Below are 23,264 nucleotides of genomic sequence, written 5' to 3'. Positions count from 1 at the left end.
TGTGTACCTTGGCATGGGCGGAGCCCTAAAGTGTGGAAAACTAACTCTGGATAGAAGATTTGTGCAAGCACTGGAGAACTAGCAATGGGAAGTGAGGTCAATGATTTTTGAGGCACAGCCACCCAGAAGAGCAGGTGAGAATTCCAGGAAATCCATCCTTCCCTTCCAATTCATGCAGGTGTGCATCAGGAAGTGGCAGGAGTGGGCATGTCTGGCAGTGAGTCCGATGGGGAGGTGAAGGCCTAGGTGTGAGTTGAGGTGTGTGTGCTGGTCTTTCTTCCTGAAGCCTAGACCTTGAGCCTTCGCCAGAGTCGTTGGGTAGTGGGTGTCTGGTGGGCCGATGCAGGAGAGAGTGCTTGCTCTGGGAAGATGGCTGCAGCCTAGGCTCTCATGAGTGGGTGGAACCCGCCCAAAGGGTGTGGAGATCAGACAGAGAGGCCTCCAGAGAGTGTCTCCAGAGCTCCAAGTAGGATCCCAGGTGCAAGCTCTGGAAGGCCTGGGTTTTCCGTGAGGGAAGAGTGGGTGTGTCCAGTCCCGTGCCATCCAAAGATATGCCTGATCAGAGAGTGTCCTTCTGGGGTTAACCTGCGAGAGAACCGGTTGCGATATTCCCAGAGAGCCTTGGCCATGAGGGGGGCAGGTCTCTTCTTAGCCTGGATCTTGATGCAGAGAGCCCGCTGGGATAGGCTGTGTCCAGAGGCCTCCTGGAGGAGGTGCCTTTCAGAGGTGGGCCCCCGCGCCGGGGGTCCGGGCTCCTAATGCTGGCCTGGGGTCCTGGCCTGGGGGAAGAACATGACCGTCTGAGTACGTTCGAGGCCTTGCAGCTTCTTTGCCTGTGTCCTCCGGATGCGGGCTGTGAGGGCTTGCAGCTTCACCTCTTGGTCTGCCTCCTCCATCTACTGCTCTGTCTTGGTCTCAGTCTGACTGTAGGTCTCAGTCTGGTCCCCTGCGTGACGAGGTTCCTCCTCTTGGGCTGCTTGGGCTGTGTTGGCTTGGAAGGCGTCCTTGGCTTGGGAGATTCCTTGGAGAGCAGTTTGTTCAGCTGTATCAGCTTCATGGGCTGCAATGGTCTCCATGGCTATAGCCAAAGTTTGAGGTCCTATTGCTGGTCTTTCTCCCTGAAGCCTAGACCTTGAGCCTTTGCTAGATTCCTTGGGTATCGCCTGTCTGGTTGGACAATGCAAGATGGAGTACTTGCTCTGGAAAGATGTCTGCAGCCTAGGCTCTCACGGGTGGGGGGAACACATCCAATGGTGTTGAGATCAGGCAGAGAGGCTTCCAGAGAGTTTCTCTAGAAAGGTCGCCCGTGAACAGGAAGTGGAATCTCAGGTGAAATTGCTGGAAAGCCATGCCTCCTCCATAGCTCAGGAAGCCTGTTTCAGATCTCAGAGCCAACTCTAGCTGACTCCATGGGGTTCACAGCCCTTCCTTGCCTCCAAACGTTCTCTGGTCAAATGTGTTTTTCTGTATGATCTTTTTGGTACTCTTGGGTTAACCTGCCCACATCTGTGGGTCTCCAACTTTGGAGTCATGAGAGAACCTGGTCTCTTCTTACCCTGCTTCATGCTTTTGTGGCCTTCCCTATAGGGCAGACAGGGATCCATCTGGCATGTGCTGTGTGTAGAGGCTTCATGGAGGAAGTGCTTGTCAGAAGAGTCCCCACCTCTCGCCTGAGGTTCACTCTCCTCCTTCTGGATGGGTCTTTTTGCCTGTATTTGGAAAGTGACCATCTTGTTTTGTCTACATCCTTGCAGCTTCTACACTTGTGTGCTCTGTTTGCAGGCTCTCAGGGTTTGCAGCCTCAGCTCTTGTAACTCCTTCATTTGCATGTGTGTTGCTCTCAATCTGGCTCTGGTTTAGTTTCCCAGGCTAGGAATCCTCATCTGCGTGCCCAGGTTCAGGCTTATCAAACATATATATATATATATATATATATATATATATGTGTGTGTGTGTGTGTGTGTGTGTGTGTGTGTGATATACATTCGTACATTTATATGTATATGTATATATATCAGGTAACTTGCACCTGTGTGACGCATGCTGTGATATATATATATGTATAAATTAGCATATATATATATATATATATATATATATCCCTCGGTATGATGGCCATTGTAATTTTTATCACTGTTTGATATTTAATGTAGTCTTCCCTATGTAACAGAGACCATGAATGACCATGAATTGATTGATACTATGAGATGGCTGTGTCATGATGTTCAAGTTTGTGGTGTTCACTCTAATTGCATCCATGTGATGTTTGGGTGAGGGCTCTGTTTAATTATTGTGTGATGGCTACAATGTAATGGCCCCTGTGAAATGGTAATAATTAATGGCTACTGTGTTGTGTTCACTGTGTGATGATTACTCTGTGATGGTTACTGTGTTATGGCCACTTTTTGAGGGCCTCTTATTGACAGTAATTTGTTTTTGACACTGTTGATGGTCACTGTATGCTGGCCACTTAATGATGGCCTGTGTGTGTTGGTCACTGAATTATAAATTCTGTGGGATCCCACTATGTGATGGTCAAAGTTTGATAGCCACTGTGATGGTCATCCTGTGATGGCCATTACCTGATGGTCACTGTTTGATATACCACTATGTGTTTTATATGGTGTGATGGTCACTGTGTAAATTTGACTTTGTGCTGGACAATGTGTGATTGACATTGAGTTTTGTTCACTGGGCAATGATCAGTGCTTCATCGCCAATACATGATTTTCACTATCATGGCCTGTGACTGATAGTTGTTTTGTGATGGCCATTCTGTGCTAGCTAATAATTGATGGTTAGCTGTGTGATTTAATTGCATAATGGTTACTGTATAATCACTAATCTGTGATGACCATTTTGGTTGATACTGTTTTATTGTCACTGTGTAATATTCATTATATGATGGCCACTGTGTGATAGTCATTATGTCATAAACATGGCGATGCCAAGAGTGTTAAAAATGGCATGTGATGGATACATAGTGATGGCCAATGTCAATGTTCATGGTGATGGCATACTCTGTGATGGTCACAGTGTGAGAGACACTGTGTGAAGGCCATGATGTGATGATCACTGTGTTGGTCAATATATGGTTATCATTTTATACTGTCCACATTTTCATTATCATTGCAATATGAAAGCAGATTGATAGCTGTTGTTTTATGGTTAAAGCATAATGGTCACTGTGTGATGGTATCTGTGTGGTCATATCTGGGTGATGGGTACTGTAAAATCCACCATGTTGTGACCAGCATGTGATGGCCACAATGTGATGACCAGTTTGTGGTAGTCATTGTGATGAACAGCTGTGAGTAATTCACTGAGTGATCATCATTTTGTGATGGACATATTGTGATGGTCACTGTGCGATGGCCACCTTGGAGTGGAAAGTATGTAATGGTCTCTGTTTATCATCACTATGTGATGGCTTCTATATGGAGGTCACTAGGAATAAACATAATGTGTTGACCAATGTTTTATAACCTCTGTGTGATGGTCAAATAGCATAACTCCTAGGGATGCCCCCTGTGCTATAGGCACAATGAAATAGTCTACTCTATGATGGTGACTCTTCATGTCTTGGGTCCATGAACCAGGCAGTCAAGAATCTGTTTAAAAAACTGAATGTATTTCTAGAAAACAAATTATTGTAGTTACACTACTTCAACTAAAACAGGAGATTTGGACAAACTGATGTGGCACTGTATGACAGGATTGTTATTTTTTCTGGCTAAAAATGTACATCCTGAGAGAAAAGCTGTGAGTATTCTGTGGTGTGCTTCTCTATAGACTGCTTGTTCCTGGGGCATATAGGGCCATAAAGCAGGTTTCAGCTTTTGTTTTGCTTTGCTTTGTTTTTTTTTTGTTTGTTTGTTTTGTTTTGTTTTTTGTTTTGTTTTGTTTTTTGAGACAGAGTTTCTCTGTGTTACCTTGGCTGTCCTGGACTCATTCTGTAGAGAAGGCTGGCATTGATCTCACAGAAATCCATGTGCCTCTGTCCCCTGGAGTGCTGAGATTACAGGTGTCACCACTGCCACAGCTTGGTTTCAACTTTAAAATATAAATTTTTATACTTTTATTAATTAAACCTTACTCACTTTGAATCTCCCCATAAGCCCCTCACCCATCCCTCCCAATCCCACCTTCCTTCCCCCTTCTTCACGCATGCCCCTCCCTGAGTCCACTGATAGGGGAGGTCTTCCTCTACTTCCTTTTGATTTTAGTCTATCATATCTCATCAGGAGTGGCTGCACTGTAATTTTCTGTGGCCTGGTAAGGCTGCTTCCCTCTCAGGGGGAGGTGATCAAAGAGCAGGCCAATCAGATTATGTCAGAGGTAGTCCCACTTCCCATTAGTATGTAACCCACTTGAACACTAAACTGCCATGGACTACATCAGTGCAGGGGTTCTAGGTTATCTCCATACCTGGTAATTGGTTGGAGTATGCATCTCTGGAAAGACCCCTGTGTTCAAATTTTCTGGTTCTGTTTCTCTCCTTGTGGAGTTCTTGTCCTCTCCAGATCTTACTATTTACCACTTCTTTGATAAGATTCCATGCACTCTGCCCAAGAGTTGGCCATAAGTCTCAGCATCTGCTTTCATAGCCTGCAGGGCAGAGCCTTTCAGAGACCCTTTACTGTTTTCTTCTTCTTCTGATGTCCATACTCTTTGCCTTTCAGGATGGGGATTGAGCATTTTAGTCAGGGTTGACTCCCTCTTGATTAGTTAGGACATCAACATAAAATCAGAAACATTAAGTCAGTTATAAGAAAAAGTAGGAAAGACCCTAGAACTCCCTGGTACAGGAGAAAACTCCCTAAGCAGAATACAAACAACACAGGCTCTAAGAGCAACAATCAATAAATGGGACCTCATGAAACTAAAAAGCTTCTGTAAAGCAAAGGACACTGTCATCAAAACAAAATGAATGCGTACAGATTGGGAAAAAATCTTCACCAACCATTTATCTGACAGAGGGCTAATACCCAGTATTTATAAAGAACTAAAGAAACTGAAAAGCAACAAACCAAGTAATCCAATTAAAAAATGGGGAACAGAGCTAAACAGAGAATTCTCTGTAGAGGAATATCGAGTGGCAGAGAAAAACTTAAAGAAAGGCTCAAAGTCACTAGCCATTAGGGAAATGCAAATCAAAACCACCCTGAGATTTCACCTTACAACCATAGAATGGCCAAGATCAAAAACTCAAGTGACAACACATGATGGAGAGGTTGTGGAGAAAGGAGAACCCTCCTCCACTGCTTGTGGTAATGTAAACTTGTACAACCACTGTGGAAAGCAATCTGGTGCTTTCTCAGACAACTAGGAATAGTGCTTTCTCAAGATCCATCCATACCGCTCCTAGGCATATTTCACAAAGAGGTTCAAGTACACAATAAAGACATTTGTTCAGCCATGTTTGTAGCAGCTTTATTTGTAATAGCCAGAAGCTGGAAACATCCCAGATGTCCCTCAGTGGAGGAATGGATACAGAAATTGTGGTACATCTACACAATGGAATATTACTCAGCAAAGAAAAATAAGGAAATCATGAAATTTCCAAGTAAATGGTGGGACCTGGAAAGGATCATCCTGAGTGAGCTGTCCCAGCAGCAGGAAGACACACACGGTATATTCTCACTCATATAGACATATAATATAGGATAATCCTTCTAAAATCTGTACATCTAGAATATAATTTTTGTAATTTTAATTACGTTATTTCCAAATTCATTTTTCTCCCTCACATATACTGCTCCTTGCCTTCAATTTCATGGCCTTTTGGTTAAATTATGGTTACTGGTTGAATTTTACTTAAGTTTTGCTCAAGGATTTCCCAGATAGTAAGCCAAGAAATGGCTCCCTTGGACATTGAATATGAAATGAAATGTCACACAAGGACCCATGTCCTGGAACAGGAACTGCTTTGGGACATTGGAAGAATTTCTATTAAAATAGATTTTTCCAGACTAAAATCTTGTCTGCTCCAAGGGTACAAGGGCAGAGCTAGGAAGGCCTGTGCTGTCTGAGTCATTTGCTTTCTATTCACCCAGTAAGGGAAACACTGTTCCCCAAACCCCACCTTGGTGGTCCTTGCTTAGGAAAGACTCTGGAAAGGCCTAGCCAACAGAAGCTCTAATGGACGTTAGCTTGCAGGTTCCTTCCTCGATTCGTCCCTGGTTCTGCTCTAGGGATCTGTGCAGGAGACCACAAGCCACACCATGGTGATTGTGGTCACTCTTTTCTTAGGTCAGGAGGAGCAGGCCCGTTGAACTGTCAGAGCAGCTGGTACTGGGATGGACTGTGAAACAGACTGTGGGTTTGTTCATGTGGTGACCTGAGCAGTGGCCCTTGGCCTCTGAGCTTCGCTGATTGTGGATTCTTTGGAAGAAGGAGGCTCTCTGCATCCATGGCTGTGGGACCCTGTGGTGCTTGTACATACATCACTACATAGTGCATAAACAATCATTGCTTTTGGTGTATTATAGGAAGAAGACATTATAAAATTGAAGGTCTTTTTTATAGAAGTTCTGAATTTTTCATTCTGCTTTTAGGTTTGTGTTACAAGTTCTGTGAAGGGTTTAGAAACTGGTAGTAAATAGGTGACAGGGGTTACCCTTCAACAATACAGCAATGCTTGGTTAGAATACTATGGCTAGAGAGATGGCTAAGTGGTTAAGAGCACTTATGGATAAGACCAGAGTTAATATCCCAGGATATATAGCATGTGGCTCACAACTACCTGCAACCACACCTCCAGGGGACCTTATGATCTACTCTTACTTCACTGGGTATATATATACACACACACACACACACAAATGCACACATACACAATTCTTCATATACACAAGAATTTAAAATATTTGAAAAGCTAGGTGTTGCTGACATATGCATTTCATTTCAACACTCAAGAGGCAGAGGCAGCTGGAGCTCGGAGTTCAAGACCACTCTGGTCTACACAGTCAGTTCTAGGATAGCTCAAGTTGCATGCAGAAACCTTGTCTCAACAACCAAATCACAGATAAAATAAAATAAAATAAAATAAAATATAAAATAAAAATCCTTTTATGTTTCTGTGATTCAGAGAAATTCATTTCCAAGGACAAAAGGAGTTTCTGAGCTGCAGAGGTTTCCCAGGTGTTCATGGGGTTGGGTGGCTAAGGCAAATTCCACATCTTGTGACATAGATTTTGTGGCAAAAAATAGACATTAAAATATTTAATGTCATTTTGTCTGTGAGTTTCAGTGGGTCTGGGTTTGCATGAATCCACAAGGGGACATGTGGGGCTACCAATCCATGGCAGAGCTTTTGATCTTATCCATTTGAGAGAGAGCTCTAGAGCATGGTCACTCTCTCTCACTATAGGAAATATCAGTAGGTGTTGGGTCAAACCCAACAATTTAGGAGTCACTTTGAGTTAATTTTGTGGTAGTTGTGGAGTTTGTCTATAATTTTTTTCTTTATTCTTTTCTTACATATCCTGACTGAATGGTCCCCTTCCTCCTCTTTTTTTAAACCCCCAATCTTCTCAATCATGTCCATTGCTCCTCTATTTCCCTTCAGAAAAGAGCACACCTCCAGTGATATCAGCTGAACAAAGCATAACAAGATGCTATAAGAGTATGCATAAACCATCATATCAAGGCTGGACAAAGCACCAAAGTTGGAGGAAAAGAGTTCCATGAGCAGCCAAGAGTCAGAGATACTACCACCCCAACTCTTAGGAGTTCCACAAAAACACTCAAATCAAACAACCACAGCATGTACACACAGGGCCAAGCTCAGACCCATGCAGGTTCCGTGATTGTTGCTTCAGTCTGTGTGAGCCCTTATGAGCCCTCCTTAGCTGACTCAGTGGTCCACGTTTTTATGGTGTCCTTGAACTTTCTGGCTTCAACAATCCTCCCTTCTCCTCTTTTCCCCGGGTTCCTGAGTTAGTCTAATGTTTGGGTGGATGACTGTGTCTGCTCCTTTCACTTCTGGGGCATCCCCCTCTGATAACTATTGGGCTAGGCAGCATCTATGAATACAGCAGGATATCATAAGATACTATTTCATTGACTTTTTTATTAATGTTAGTCTTATGTGGTTCAACCCTAGGTCTTTGAGGTATCCACCTTTAGGTTCCTGGTGATACAGGAAGTGTGAAGCATGGGCTCTCTCTCTCATGGTTTGGGCCTCAAGCTAGGCCAATTTTTGTGGATTTAGGCCAGCTTGTGGGTTTTTCATACCCACAAGCTATGAGTCACCACTGCTGCAGCACATCTTACAGAGGACAGGTTGAAGGTAGAAGGCTTTGTGGCTGAGTTGGTGTCCCAGTACCACCACTGGGAGCATAGCCTGTTTACAGAAGATAGTCTGTTCAGGTTCCATATCCTCTGTTGCTAGGAGACTTTGTTAGAGTCACCCTGATAGGTTCCCAGAAATTTCCCCTGCACCAGGATTCCATATCATCCTCTAAATGCTCAGCAACTCAAGTTGTTTCTGGTCATATTCTCTCTCTGCCTCTCCCTCCTCTATTTGGTTCACCCTATTCCTTTCCATTCTCTGTACCCTGCCACCTGTCTACTCCCCCCAAATTTATTTTATTTTCAATTTCCAGGGAGATCTTGCTATCCCACCTAAAACCCTTCTTTTTACTTACCTTCTCTGGTTTTGTGGATTGTAGTGTGATTATCCTACACTTAACAGCTAATGTCTTCTTGCAAGAGAGTACATACAATGTTTGCTTTTCTGGGTCTGGGTTACAACAATCAGGAAGATTTTTTCAGTTACATACATTTGCCTGAGAATTTCAGAATTTTTTTCTAACACCTGAGTAATACTCCATCTTAAAATATACATTTTATTTATCTGTTCTTCCACTGAGTGACATCCTGGTTGTTTCCAGATTCTGGCCATTATGAACAAAGATGTTATGAATATGGTTGAGCAAGTGTCCTTGTGATAAGATGGAGTGTCTTTTGGGCATATGCCCAATAGTGGTATAGCTGGCAGTTGAGTTCTCCATTCCCAACTTTCTGAGGAACCAGCAAATTGATTTACATTGTGGCTGTAAAATTTATGCTCCCAACAAGAGCAAATTTCCTGTCACTTATTTTGTTGATCTTTTTTATTCTGACATTTGCGAGACAGAATTTCAAACTAGTTTTGATGTGCATTTCCCTGTTGGCTAAGGATATTCCACATTTCTTTAAGTGTTTCCTGGCCATTTGAGATTCACATACTGAGAATTATGTATTTCTGTGCCTCATTTTTTAAATGTTGGATTGTTTAGTTTGTGGATGATTAATTTGTTAAGTTTTTTTTTTTTGTTTGTTTGGCTTTTTTTTAATTTTGAATGTTAACACTCTATAGGATGGGGATTTCATGAAAATCTTTTTCTTTGTTGTAGGCTGATATTTTGTCTTTTGATGATGTTCGTTATATTTCACTATGCTGAGGTCCCATTTATTAACTGTTGTTATTAGTGCCTGCATGAATCATATTCTGCTTAGGAAGTTGTCTCCTATGTCAGTGTGTTCAAGAGTGTTCCCTGTTTTTCTCTTCTGTAAGGTTCAGAGTTCTATGTTGAGATCTTTGACCCACTTGAACATAAGTTTGGAGCAGGATTGTAAATATTGGTGTGTTTGCATTCTTCTGCATTCATATATCCATAGCATTTCTTTTTTTTTTCTTCAACTTCAAAATGTTTATTTTCCTAAATTTAAACATATTTAATATGCACAGGCAATTAAATCTTTAATATTATTTTTTCATAGGATGATTGTAATGAGTTTATTCTGTAGGAAAACAAATGGAAACGTTACAAACCAGTTCATTTCTGTTTATATGGCCTATAAAAAAGATTTATTTTCTGGGGTTATCAATCTGGCACCTTCTCAGACAACTAGGAATAGCGCTTCACCAAGATCCAGCCATACCACTCCTGGGTATATATCCAAATGAGGCTCAAATACACAAAAAGGACATTTGCTCAACCATGTTTGTAGCAGCTTTCTTTGTAATAGCCAGAAGCTGGAAACAACCCAGATGCCCCTCAACTGAAGAATGGATGCAGAAATTGTGGTACATCTACACAATGGAATATTACTGAGCAATGAAAAATAAGGAAATCATGAAATTTGCAGGTAAATGGTGGGATCTGGAAAGGATCATCCTGAGTGAGTTGTCCCAGAAGCAAAAAGACACACATGGTATATACTCACTCATATAGACATACAACATAGGACAAACCCACTAAAACCTGTGCCTCTAAAGAAACTAAGCAAGAGAGAGGACCCTAACTAAAATGTCCAATCCCCATCCGGAAAGGCATAGAGGATGGACATCAGAAGAAGAAGAAAACAGGAAACAACCTAGGAACCTACCACAGAGGGCCTCTGAAAGCCTGTGCCGTAAAGACTATCAAAGCAGATGCTGAGCCTGATGGGCAACTGTTGGGCAGATTGAATGGAATTTTATGTAAGAACTGGGAAATAGTAAGAGCTGGAGAGGACAGGGTCTCCACAAGGACAGCAACAGAACAAGAAAATTTGAACACAGGGAATTTCCCAGAGACTCATACTCCAACCAAGGACTATTCATGGAGATAACCCAGAACCCCTGCACAGATGTAGCCCAGGGCAGTTCAGAGTCCAATTGGGTTACATAGTAATGTGAAGAGGGACTGCCTCTGACATAATCTGATTGGCCTGCTCTTTGATCACCTCCCCCTGAGGGGGGGAGCAGCCTTACCAGGCCACAGTAGAGGACAATGCAGCCACTTTTGATGTGCACTGATAGACTAAGTTCAGAAAGGAGAGGAGAACCTCCCATATCATTGGACTTGGGGAGTGGCATGCATGCAGAGGGAGGAGGGAGGGTGGGATTGGGAGTGGAGGAGGGAGGGGCTTATGGGCGGATGCAGAATGAATAAAGTGTAATTGATGAAAAATTTAAAAAAAAGATTTATTTGAGGAATTGCCTTCAGAGAATTGGTGAATGAGTTTCATTTGCAGTATAATATCAGAAAGATAATAGTAATAGTTATGTTCAAAGACCTTTTCTTGGGATAAGAGAATCATAATTTTTTCCAGTTGGATCATTTTTTTTTCTTCATGAATTGGCAAAGATCTGTGGAACACTATTGTTACTGTCATATTCTGTTAACTATATACCTAAATTTCTTTTCAGCCTAGCACAACCACTCTGGAAATCAATCTGGCCCTTTAATAGACAACTAGAAATAGCATATCGTCAAGATGCAGCCATACCACTTCTAGGCATATATTGAAAAGAGGCTCAAGTACACAATAAGGACATTTGCTCAACCATGTTTGTAGAAGCTTTATTTGTAATAGCCCTAAGCTGGAAACAGCCGAAATGACCCTCAACTTAAGAATGGATGCAGAAATTGTGGTATATCTACACAATGGAGTATTACTCTGCAATGAAAAATAAGGAAATCATGAAATTTGCAGGCAATTGTTGGGACCTGGAAAGGATCATCCTGAGTGAGCCGTCCAAGAAGCAGAAAGACATACAAGGTATATATTCACTCATATAGACTTATAACATAGGATAAACCTACTAAAATCTATACATCTAAAGAAACTAATCAAGAGAGAGGATCCTGACTAAAATGGTCAATCCACATCCCGAAAGGCAAAAAGGATGGACATCGGAAGAAGAAAAGAGGAAACAACCTAGAAACCTGCTGCAGAGGGCCTCTGAAAAGCTCTGCCCTGCAGACTATCAAAGCAGACACTGAGACTCATGGCCAACTGTTGGGCAGAGTGCATGGAATCCATAGCATTTCTTAAAGAAGCATTCTTTTTTCTGTTGTGTCTTTTTACCTTCTTTATCAAAAATCAAATGGGCATAGGTGTGTGGATTTATATATGGGTCTTTGATTTGATTATAATTGTGTGGAAATTTGAGAATTGTGTTAAATCCGTAGGTTGCTTTTGGTAGGATGGCCATTTTACTATATTAATTCTATCCATGAGTGAAATCTTTCTATCTTCTGGTATCTTCTTCACTTTAATTCTCTAAACAGTCTAGAAAGACCCTAAAAAAAACTTCTTTAACATTCTTGCTGTACAAGAATTTCACTTTCTTGGTTAGAATTACCCCAAGATATTTTATATTAATTGTGGCTATTGTGAACTGTGTGGTTTTTCATATCTTCCTCAGCTTGTTTGTCATTTGTATATAGGAGAGTTACTGTTTTTTTGTCTGTTTGTTTGATTTCTTTTTCTCTATTTGGTTTTGTTTGTTTCAAGCAACTTTGTATCCAGCTGTTTTGTGAAAGGTATTTATCAGGTGTAGGAGTTCCCTGGTAGAATTCTTGGGATCTCTCATGGATACTATGGTATCATCTGCAATTAACGATACTTTAATTACTTCTTTTCTAGTTTGTATTTCCATGATCTTTTTCATTGCCCTCACTAGAAAGAATTTAAAGTATTCTGTTGGATAGATATGGGCAGAGGAAAGAAGCTTGTCTTCTTCCTGATTTTAGTGGAATTGCCTTGAGTTTTTCACCATTTAATTTGTTGTTGGCTGTAGGCTTGCTGTGAATTTCCCTTATTATATTTATGTATGTCTTGTATATTCCTACTCTCCACAAATGCTTTCTCATTACAGGGTGTTGGATTTTGTTAAAGCCATTTTCAGCATCTAATGATCTCATAATGTTATTTTTTTTTCTCCTTTCAGTTTGTTTATATGGTAGAATACATTGACAGATTTTATATGTTATGTACTTCTGCTTTGTTGGACTATTCAGGGCTTGCTGTAGTAGGATAGCCAGTGGAATATATCGACCTGGCTGTTATAGATCGTATTCTTATTTATTTATTTATTTATTTATTTATTTATTTATTTATCTAGCTAGCTAGCTAGCTAGCTACCTGTTTATTTGTTTATTTATTTATTTGTATTTTTAATAATTTATTCACGTTACATCCCAATTGTAGCCCCCTCCCACATCAATTCCCATTCCCATCTTCACCTTCTTTTCCACCTTACATCCTTCCTTAATCCACTGAAAATGGAAGTCCTCCTCCACTACCATCTGACCCTAGTCTATCAAGTCTCATCAGAACTGCCTGGATCCTCTTCTTCTGTGTCCTGGTAAGGCCACATTGCCAGAAGGGAGTGATCAAAGAGCAGGCAACAAAGTTTATATCAAAGATAACACCTGCTCCACTTATTGGGAACCCTCATGGAGACTGAGTGCCTATGGGCTGCTTCCTGGTAGGAGATCTAATTCTTCTCCATGTATGGGACTTGGTTGGCCCATCTGTCTTGGCAGGGCTCCTTGGATCAAGATTTTTAACTTTTTTGGTCTCCTTGTAGAGCTTCTGACCCCCTTCCATTTCCCCATTCTCCCTTAAGACTCCCTGTGCTCTGCCCAGAGTTTGGCTGTAATTCTCAGCTTCTGCTTCCATCTTCTGCTGGGTGGAGACTTTCAGAGAACATCTGTGCTAGACTCTTGTCCTGTTCTCTCCTTCATACTTCCGGTGTCTATCCTGTTTGCCCTTCTTAATGGGAATTCATAATCCTCCCTAGGGTCCTCCTTGTTCTTTACTTTCTTTAAGTCTTTGGATTTTAGTATGATTATCCTATATTAACTGGCTAATATTTGCTTATAAGTGAGTATGTGCCATGCATATCTTTCTAGTTCTGGCTACCTCACTCAGGATGATCTTTTCTAGTCCCATCCATTTGCCTGCAAGTTTCATGACTTCCTTGTTTTTATTAGCTGCATAGTATTCTGTTGTGTAATTGTATAAGAATTCCTGTATCCATTCTTTGCTTGAGAAAAATATAGGTTGATTCCAGATTCTGAATATTATGAATAAAGCTGCTGTGAATATAGTTGAGCAAATGTCCTTTATGTATGGTGGAGCATCTTTTGGGTACATGCCCAGAAGTAATATAGCTGGATCTTGAGGTAGTTATTCCGAATTATCTGAGACAGCGCCATCTTGATTTCCAAAGTGGTTGTACATGTTTACATTTCCACCAGCAACGGAGGAGGGTTTCACTTTCCCGGCATCCTTGCTAGGATGTGTTGTCACTTGAGTTATTGTTATTAGCCATTCTAATAGAATCTCAGAGTCATTTGCATTTGCATTTCCCAGAGGACTAAGGACAGTGAGCCCTTTTTAAGTCATTCCCTGACATTTAGTATTCCTCTGTTGAGAATACTCTGTTTAGCTCTGTATCCCAGTTTGGTGTTTAATTTCTTGAGTCTATATAAATTTTGCATATTAGCCTTCTGTCAAATGTAGGGTTGGTGAAGATCTGTTTTCAGTCTGTAGGCTGTCATTTTGTTCTGATGACAGTGTCCTTTGCTTTACAGAAGCTTTTCAGTTCATGAGATACCATTTATTGATTGTTGATATTAGAGCCTGTGTTTTTGGTGTTCTATTCAGGATCTTGTCTCTTGGGCCAATGAGTTCAAGGCTCTTCATTCCTTTCTCTTCTAACAGGTTCATTGTGTCTGGTTTTATGTTGAGGTCTTTGACCCACTTGAACTACAGTTTTTCTCAGAGTGATACATATGGGTCTTTTTGCATTTTTCTATATGGAGACATCAAACTGGGCCACTACCATTTGATGAAGATACTGTCTTTTTTTACACTGTTTGGTTTTGGCTTCTTTGTCAAAAATTAAATATCTGTAGGTGTCTGGGTTTATTTCTGGATTTCCCATTAATTACACTAATCCTCTATTCTGTTTCTATGAGAGTACCATGCCATTTTTATTACTGTTGTTCTGTAGTACCACTTGAGATCAGGGATGGAGATACTTCTAGAGGATCTTTGATTGTACAGGATTGTTTTAGCTATTTTTTTCCACATGAAATTGAGAATTGTTTTTTTTTTTTTTTTTCAAAATCTTTAAAGAAGTCTGTTGGTATTTTCATGGGAATTGCATTGAATCTATATTCTTTTGGCTAGAATGGCCATTTTCACTATGTTAATCCTATTGATCCATGGGCATGGGAGATCTTTCTATCTTCTGATATCTTATTCGATTTCTTTCTTGAGAGACTTGAATTTTTTTTTTCATACAAGTCTTTCACTTGCTTTGTTAGAATTATACCAAAATACATTATGGTTTTTTGTTTTGTTTTGTTTTGTTTTTGTTTTTTCTGTTGTGAAGGTTCTGTTTGCCTAATTTCCTTCTTTCCCCTTTTATCTTTTGTATACAGGAGGGCTTCGGAGTTTTCTGAGTTAATTTTTTATCCAGCCACTTTGCTGAAGGTGTTTATCAGCTGTAGGGATTCTCTTGTAGAATCACATTTGTGATCTCTTAGAGTCTCCATGATACTTGCCCAGGCCCTTCTGGCTTTCATAGTTTCTGATGAGAAGTCTGGTGTGATTCTGATAGGTCTACCTTCATATGTTACTTGGCTTTTTTCCCTTGCTGCTTTTAATATCTTTTCTTTGTTCTGTAGATTTAGTGTTTTGACTATGATGTGACGTGATGTGTTTCTTTTCTGGTCTAGTCTATTTGGAGTTCTGTAGGTGTCTTGTATATTTATAGACATCTATTTCTTTAAGTTGGGAAAATTTTCGTCTATGATTTTCTTGAAAATATTTTCTGGACCTTGGAGTCTGGAGTCTTCTTTTTCATGAATTCCTAATATTCTTAGATTTTGTCTTTTCATAGCATCCTTGATTTCTTGGATATTTTGTGATTGGAACTTTTCTGATTTTACTTTTTCTTTGAGAGAAGTATCCATTTCTGCTAGTGTGTCTTCACCTCCAGAGATTCTCTCTTCCATCTCTTGTATTCTGTTGGTGATGCTTACTTTTGTGGTTCCTGATCTTTTCTCCAAGTTCTCCAGCTGAAGGGTTTTCTCATTTGTGTTTTCTTTATTGATTGTAATTCTGTTTTCATGCCTTGCACCATTTCTTTCATGTGTTTGAATTTGGATTCCTGTCTCTCTACAATGGCCTCTATTTCTTTTTTCATTTCCTTCTTATATGCCACTAATTTTTCCTCTACTTGTGTATCTATTTGTTTGGCTATGTTTGCCTGTGTTTCTTTAAGGATATTGTCTATTTCTTCTTTCTTTGCCTCCAATTGACTGGCCATCTCTTTGAAAGACTTGTTCATTTCCTCCTTATGAGCCTCAAATAATTGGGCAAGCATGGCTTTAAAATCATTTTCCTGTGCTTCTGCCGAATTGGAGTATCCATCAATTTGGGGGTTTGCTGGTGAAGTCATGATGTCCTGATTTATGTTGAAAGTGTTCTTTGCCTACCCCTGGCCATTGGCTTATCTGAAACCTTCCCTGTTTGTTTTTGGATTCTGCAGATCAGACTGGTGCTGTCTCTCTCTGGTGTCTGGAGAGTTCTTCAGGAAGCTGAGCACTCTCAGCGTGTGCTGAGGACTAGCTGTACCTGTGGGAGGAAAGTACACAGGCACAAACGGGGCAAATGCAAGCGTGTGTGCACGCGCGTGTGTGTGTCTGTGTGTGTAAGTGTGCGTGGAAATGTTTCTCGAGGGAAGAGTGATGGCTAATGTTGAACCCTTGAGTGTGTGGGAGGGGCTCTGCACTGTATATGTCGCAGGTGCTAAAGATGATAGCGGCGCAATTTCTGGCATTAACTGCCTAAACTCCTCAATCAGGCCCACAGGGCAGGAACTTCAATGTCCCTAGTGCCCCTCTGTTTCCCAAAGTGGGTATGTGGGTGGGAGGGGGTTCGATGCCTGGCTTCTGATTTAGAAGGACCCAGGATCTGGGGAACTGCAGATTCTCAAGGGTGCACTCACTTACAGGCAGGTCTCTTGGCATAGATCCTGGTATCCTGGGCTCTCTGCTCTCTGGTTTGGCCCTGCTTCTTTGATGTGTTCCGCCAGTTCTGTGCTGCTGTCACTGCCAGGTTCTGAGGTCTTGCTGCAGCTGGAGATTTCAGGGTGGTCACTTCAGCAGGGATGGGGTAATCACGCTCTCTGTTCTCTGGTTTGGCCCTGGTTAGTCTTAAACTGGAGGGTTGTGGCGCCCCTCCAGTTCAGTGCTGCTCCACTGCCAAGTCCTGCTGTAACTGGAGACTGGGTCGCTAGTCCCAATGCTTTCTGGGAAGTCCTGGGGTCTCTTCACTGTGCTCTCCAAGACTGGGAGGCCCAGCGCCTGGTGTGTCCAGGTTGTATGATGTTTCTGCCTGGTTTTGGTGAGTATATAGTGTATTCTCTGTCACTGTGGGATTGGGCGGGCAGTACCGTCAGTGATGGCGATCCTGCAGAGCTAGTATGGTGTCTAGCAGATTCGCGCCCTGGGAGGATGGTGCAGCCGCTGCATGAATCTGGGACTCCGGGACACCTCATTGACTTTTTTTAAAAAATCAGTATTACATAGTTTAACACTAGATCTTTGAGGCATCTACCTTTGGGTTCCTGGTCATCCAGGAAGTTTCAGGCATGGGCACTCTCTTATGGCTTGGTCCTCAAGTTAGGCCAGTCATTGGTTACCCATAACCACAAACTCTGCCACCACTGCTGCAGCACATCTTACAGAGAATAGGTTGTGGCTAGAAGGTTTTGTGGCTGAGTTAGTGTCCCAGTCCCACAAGTGGGAACTTAACCTGTTTACCTGTTTATGTTCAGGTTCTATATACTCTATTACTAGGAGGGTTTTTTAGGTTCACCCTCATAGGTTCCCAGAAGATCCCATTGCACCAGGATTCTATGTTACCGCCTAAATGTTCAGAGACTCAAGTTGTCTCTCATTATACTCTCTCCCTCTGCCTCTTTCTCACTTTCTGTTTCTATCCCCACCATGCGCCCCATTACCTGTCTACCCTCAATATTTATTTTATTTCCACTTTCCAAAGATATCCATGCTATCCAACCTAGAACGCTTCCTTTTACTCAGCTTCTCTTATTGTGTGGATTGCAGTGTGATTATCCTACACTTGACAGCTAATATCTTCTTCTAAATACATATCATGTTTGTCTTTCTGTGTATGGGTTACCACATTCAGGATAATTTTTTTCCTAGTTTAATTCATTTGTGTGTGAATTTCATGGTCCTTATTTTATTCCACTAATTTATTTGTTCATTGTACATCACAATTGCAGGTCTACTACCTCTTCCCCATTCCAACCCTCCCATCCACTTTCACTATCCCCCTCCCCCTTCTTACTCAGAGAATGGAGTCTCCCTGCACAGCATACCAATCTGCATTGGCACATCAAGTCTCATCAGGACTAAGTGCCTCCTCTTCCCTTGAGGCAAGACAAGGCCCTGCTAGGGGAAAAGGATTCAAAGGCAGGCAACAGAGCCCAATTTAGAGATGCCCCACCTCTAGTTGCTAGAGAACCCACAGAAAGATCAAGCAGCCCATCAACTTTATATAATTCATAACTCAGGAAGATTTTTTTCAGTTCCATACATTTTCCTGCCTATTTCATGATCCTATTTTTTTTCTAAAACCTGAGTAATACTCCATTTTTAAAATATACCACATTTTCTTTATCCGTTCTTCCATTGAGGAATATCTAGGATATTTCCAGATTCTGGCTATTATGAATTAAAGCCATTATGAATATGGTTGAGCAAGTGTCCCTGTGGTAAGATGGAGTGTCTTTTGGCTATATGCCCAATAGTGGTATAGCTGTATCTTGAGGTCTCAATTACCAAAATTTCTAAGGAACCACCAAATTGATTTACATAGTGGTTGTAAAGTTTGCTTTCCCAACAAAAATGAATAGGTGTTTGCCTTTTTCTACATCTTTGCCTGTCACTTGTTTTGTTGATCTTGGCTGTTCTGACAGGTGCAAGATGGAATTTCAACTAGTTTTGATTGGCATTTCCCTGAAGGCTAAGGATGTTTCTTGTCCATTTAGATTTCTCTTCTGAGAATTCCCTGTTTATTTCTTTGCCCCATTTTTAATTGGATTGTTTAGTTACTGGTTGTCTAATTTATTGAGTTCTTTTTTAAAATTTGTATATTAGCCCTTCATTGCATGCACATTTGATGAAAATCTTTTGTAGGCTGCCATGTTTTCTAATTGATGGTGTCCTTTGCATTTCAGTATTCAAGGTACCATTTATTAATTGTTGATCTTAGTGCCTGCCTGATCAGTATTCTGTTTAAGAAATTGTCTCCTGTGTCAATGTGTTCAAGGCTGTTCCTTATTTGCTCTTCTGTCAGGTTCAATGTGTCTGTTTATATGTTGAGATTTTGTTCCACTTGGACATAAGTTTGTGCAAATATTGATCTCTTTGAATTCTTCTACATATATATATATATATATATATATATATATATATATATCCAGTTATATCAGCAAAATTTCTTGAAGATGCTTTCTTTTCTCATTGTTTCTTTTTAGCTTCATAATAAAAAAGCAACTGTCCTTAGGTGTGTGGATTTATGTGTGGGTCGATGATTTAATTTTATTTAATTGACATGTCTGTTTTTATGCAAATGCCATGAGATTTTTATGACTATGACTTTGTAGTGCAATTTGAAATCAGGGAGGGCAATAACTCCATAAATTCTAATATTGCTCAGGAATGCATTTAGCTATCCTGTTTTTGTTTTGTTTTGTTTTGTTTTGTTTTGTTTTTTGCTTTTCCATATGAAATTAAGTATTGACTTTCCAAGTTTTGAAAAGAATTGTGTTGAAGTTTTGATAGGAACTATGTTGAATCTATAGATTGCTTTTAGAAGGATGGCCATTTTTACTATGTTAATCCTATCCATTCATGAGCATGAGAGATCTTTCTGTCTTCTGATATTTCTTTAAATTTCATTTGCTAAAGATAAAGAAAAGTTCTGTAACATTTTTGTCATAGAAGTATTTTGCTTGCTTAGTTAGAGTTACCCCAAGATATTTTATATTATTTGTGGCTATTGTGAACAACTGTGTTGTTTTCCTGATATATTCCTCAGCCTATTTTTCATTTGTTTATAGGAGAGCTACTGGTTTTTGTTTTGTTTGTTTTTAGGTAATTTTGTACCCAGCCATTTTGCAGAAGGTATTTATCAACTGTAGGAGTTCCCTGACAGAATTTTTGGAATCTCTCATATATATTATCATATCTTTTGCAATTATTGACATTTTGACTACTATTTTTCCAATTTGTATTTCTTTGATCTCTTGCAGTTTTCTTACTGTCCAAGCTAGAACTACAAGTACAATATTAAATAGATATGGACAGAGGAGACAAACTTGTCTTGTTCCTGATTTTAGAGGAATTGCTTTGAGTTTCTCACCATTTAATTTGCTGTTGGCTATAGGCTTGCTGTAAATTTCCCTAATTATGTTTGTGTATACTCTGTGTATTTCTACTCTCCACAAGACTTTTATCATGAAGGGGCATTGGACTTTCTCAAAGCCTTTTTCAGCATATAATGATTTGATAATGTACTTTTTTCTTTCAATATATTTACATGGTAGATTGCACTGACAGATTTTATATTTTGTACCACCCCTGAATTTCTGGGATGAAGCCTACTTGAATACGGTGAATAATCTTTTTTGATGTGTTTGTAAAATTGATTTGAAATTATTTTATTGAGTATATTTTATGTATATTTATAAGGGAAGTTTTTTTATAATCCTCTGTCTTTATGTAATCTTTATGTAATCTTCGTGTAATCTTTGTGGTTTGAATATCAGGGTGACTCTGGCCTCATAAAAGAATTTGGAAATATACATTTGTAATATTTTGGAATAATTTGAGAAGTGTTGGTATTGGCTCTTCTTTGAATGTCTAATAAAATTCTGCACTAAAACCATGTGAATGTGCAAGTCTCTGGGTTTGGAAATTTTTGTGTTGAAATGTTTGTAGTTTATCCTCAGTTAAAAACAAACTCATGAAGGGACACATCATCTTGCCAGCTGAAAACTGACACATGAGAGAGCCAGTGATGTTTTGCTAGAAGCTGTCCTGTGCAAGGGGCATGGCATGTTCAGGTTGTAAAACAGCTTTGTGTGGGCTATGATAAACAGAAGCCCACAGACAGGGAGACATGCATTTGTATTGCTACTCATTGCTGGTCTTCATTTTTCTAAACTTTTCAAAGAGAAACACTGCAGAGCAGACAACTTCTTGTAGCAATCCAGCTGAGTCTTGCAGCTTTTGCTGACTCTGTTTTTTTTGGGAGTCTTGTTTTCTTTGCTGAATTGTGCCAATTCATGTTGTTGTTGGGTGTTGTCTATTGGATAGGAATGCTGGTATCTGGAAAGCATAGAGTGTATTTGCCCCAAGGAAATACTGCTAAAAAAGGTCCACAAAATCCTTTATTCTAAGAACTTTCTTTCTCCCCTTCCTATGATCAGTGGGATAGAAGGTAGGTAGAAGAATTTAAAAACCCTAAATAAACTAGGGTTTTGGAAAATCAAAGGGTACAGATTTTAATGACTGCCTCTGTTACAGATTATAGATCTATTTAAATTTTGTGTGTGTGCATGTGTGTGTGTGTCTGATTGAGACGTAGCTTTGGTAAATGGCATCTATTGGGAAATCTATCCATTTCTTTTATTTTTTTCAATTTTATGGTATACAATTTTTTAAAGTATGATCTGATTATTTTATGGATTTCTTCAGTGTCTGTTATGTCTTTTCATTTTTGATTTTGTTAATTTGTATATTCTCCCTTTGTCTTTTAGTTAGTTTGGATAAGGGTTTGTCCATCTTCTTGATTTTTTTTCAAAGAGCCAGGTTCTTGTTACCTTGATTTTCTTAAAAATAATGTTCTCGGGCGGAGCCAAGATGGCGACTAGCACACACAGTTTCTGAGCAGTGGGATACCTGATCTTCTGAGTTGGAGAATGGAAGGACCCCCAACCCAGGAAAACCACAGCGAGGCTTTCTGAACACCAGAGAACATCGCAGGAGGTGAAAACTTTGGCCTCCGGTCACCCGGAGACTTGCTTGGGGAGGGAGAGAAAAGATCCTTTGTTCTTGCTGCACTCCCTTCCCCCAGACCTCCTTCCTCCTGGGCACAGCGGCACAGCGGACTCATCTTTCTCAGCGCAGACCTAACTGCCTGGGGTATACAACCGCTGAGACGGAGCCCCAACCACTTTAGCGGCAGACAAAAGCCAGCAGTACGTACCCCGGAGTCCCAGATTCGCCTAGCGGCTGCACCATCCTCCCAGGGCGCGAATCTGCTAGACACCATACTAGCTCCGCAGGATCGCCATCACTGACGGTACAACCCGCCCAATCCCACAGTGACAGAGAATACGCTATATACTCACCGAAACCAGGCAGAAACGTCATACAACCTGGACACACCAGGCACTGGGCCTCCCAAGCTTGGAGAGCACAACGAAGAGATCCCAGGACTTCCCAGAAAGCATTGGGACTAGCAAGCCAGTCTCCAGTTACAGCAGGACGTGGCAGTGGAGCAGTACTGAACTGGCGGGGCACCACAGCCCTCCAGTTTAAGACTAACCAGGGCCAAACCAGAGAACAGAGAGCCTGATTACCCCATCCCTGCTGAAGTGACCACCCTGAAATCTCCAGCTGCAGCAAGACCTCAGAACCTGGCAGTGACAGCAGCACAGAACTGGCGGAACACATCAAAGAAGCAGGGCCAAACCAGAGAGCAGAGAGCCCCGGATACCACCATCTCGGCCAAGAGACCTGCCTGTAAGTGAGTGCACCCTTGAGAATCTGCAGTTCCCCACATCCTGGGTCCTTCTAAATCAGAAGCCAGGCATCGAACCCCCCTCCCACCCACATACCCACTTTGGGAAACAGAGTGGCACTAGGGACATTGAAGGTCCTGCCCTGTGGGCCTGATTGAGGAGCTAAGACAGTTAATACCAGAAATTGCGCTGCGATCATCATTAGCGCCTGCGACATATACAGTACAGAGCCCCTCCCACACACTCAAGGGTTCAACATTAGCCATCACTCTGTCCCTCGAGAAACTCATCCACGCACACTTACACACACAGACACACACGTGCGCGCGCGCACACACACGCTTGCATTTGCCCCGTTTGCGCCTGTGTACTTTCCTCCCACAGGTACAGCTAGTCCTCAGCACATGCTGAGAGTGCTCAGCTTCCTGAAGAACTCTCCAGACACCAGAGAGAGACAGCACCAGTCTGATCTGCAGAATCCAAAAACAAACAGGGAAGGTTTCAGATAAGCCAATGGCCAGAGGTAGGCGAAAGAACACTTCCAACATAAATCAGGACATCATGACTTCACCAGCAAACCCCCAAATCGATGGATACACCAATTCAGCAGAAGCACAGGAAAATGATTTTAAAGCCATGCTTG

The sequence above is a fragment of the Meriones unguiculatus genome, chromosome 5, assembly GCF_030254825.1.
Source record: "Meriones unguiculatus strain TT.TT164.6M chromosome 5, Bangor_MerUng_6.1, whole genome shotgun sequence".
Lineage (NCBI taxonomy): Eukaryota > Metazoa > Chordata > Mammalia > Rodentia > Muridae > Meriones > Meriones unguiculatus.
This window is presented reverse-complemented; position numbering follows the sequence as displayed.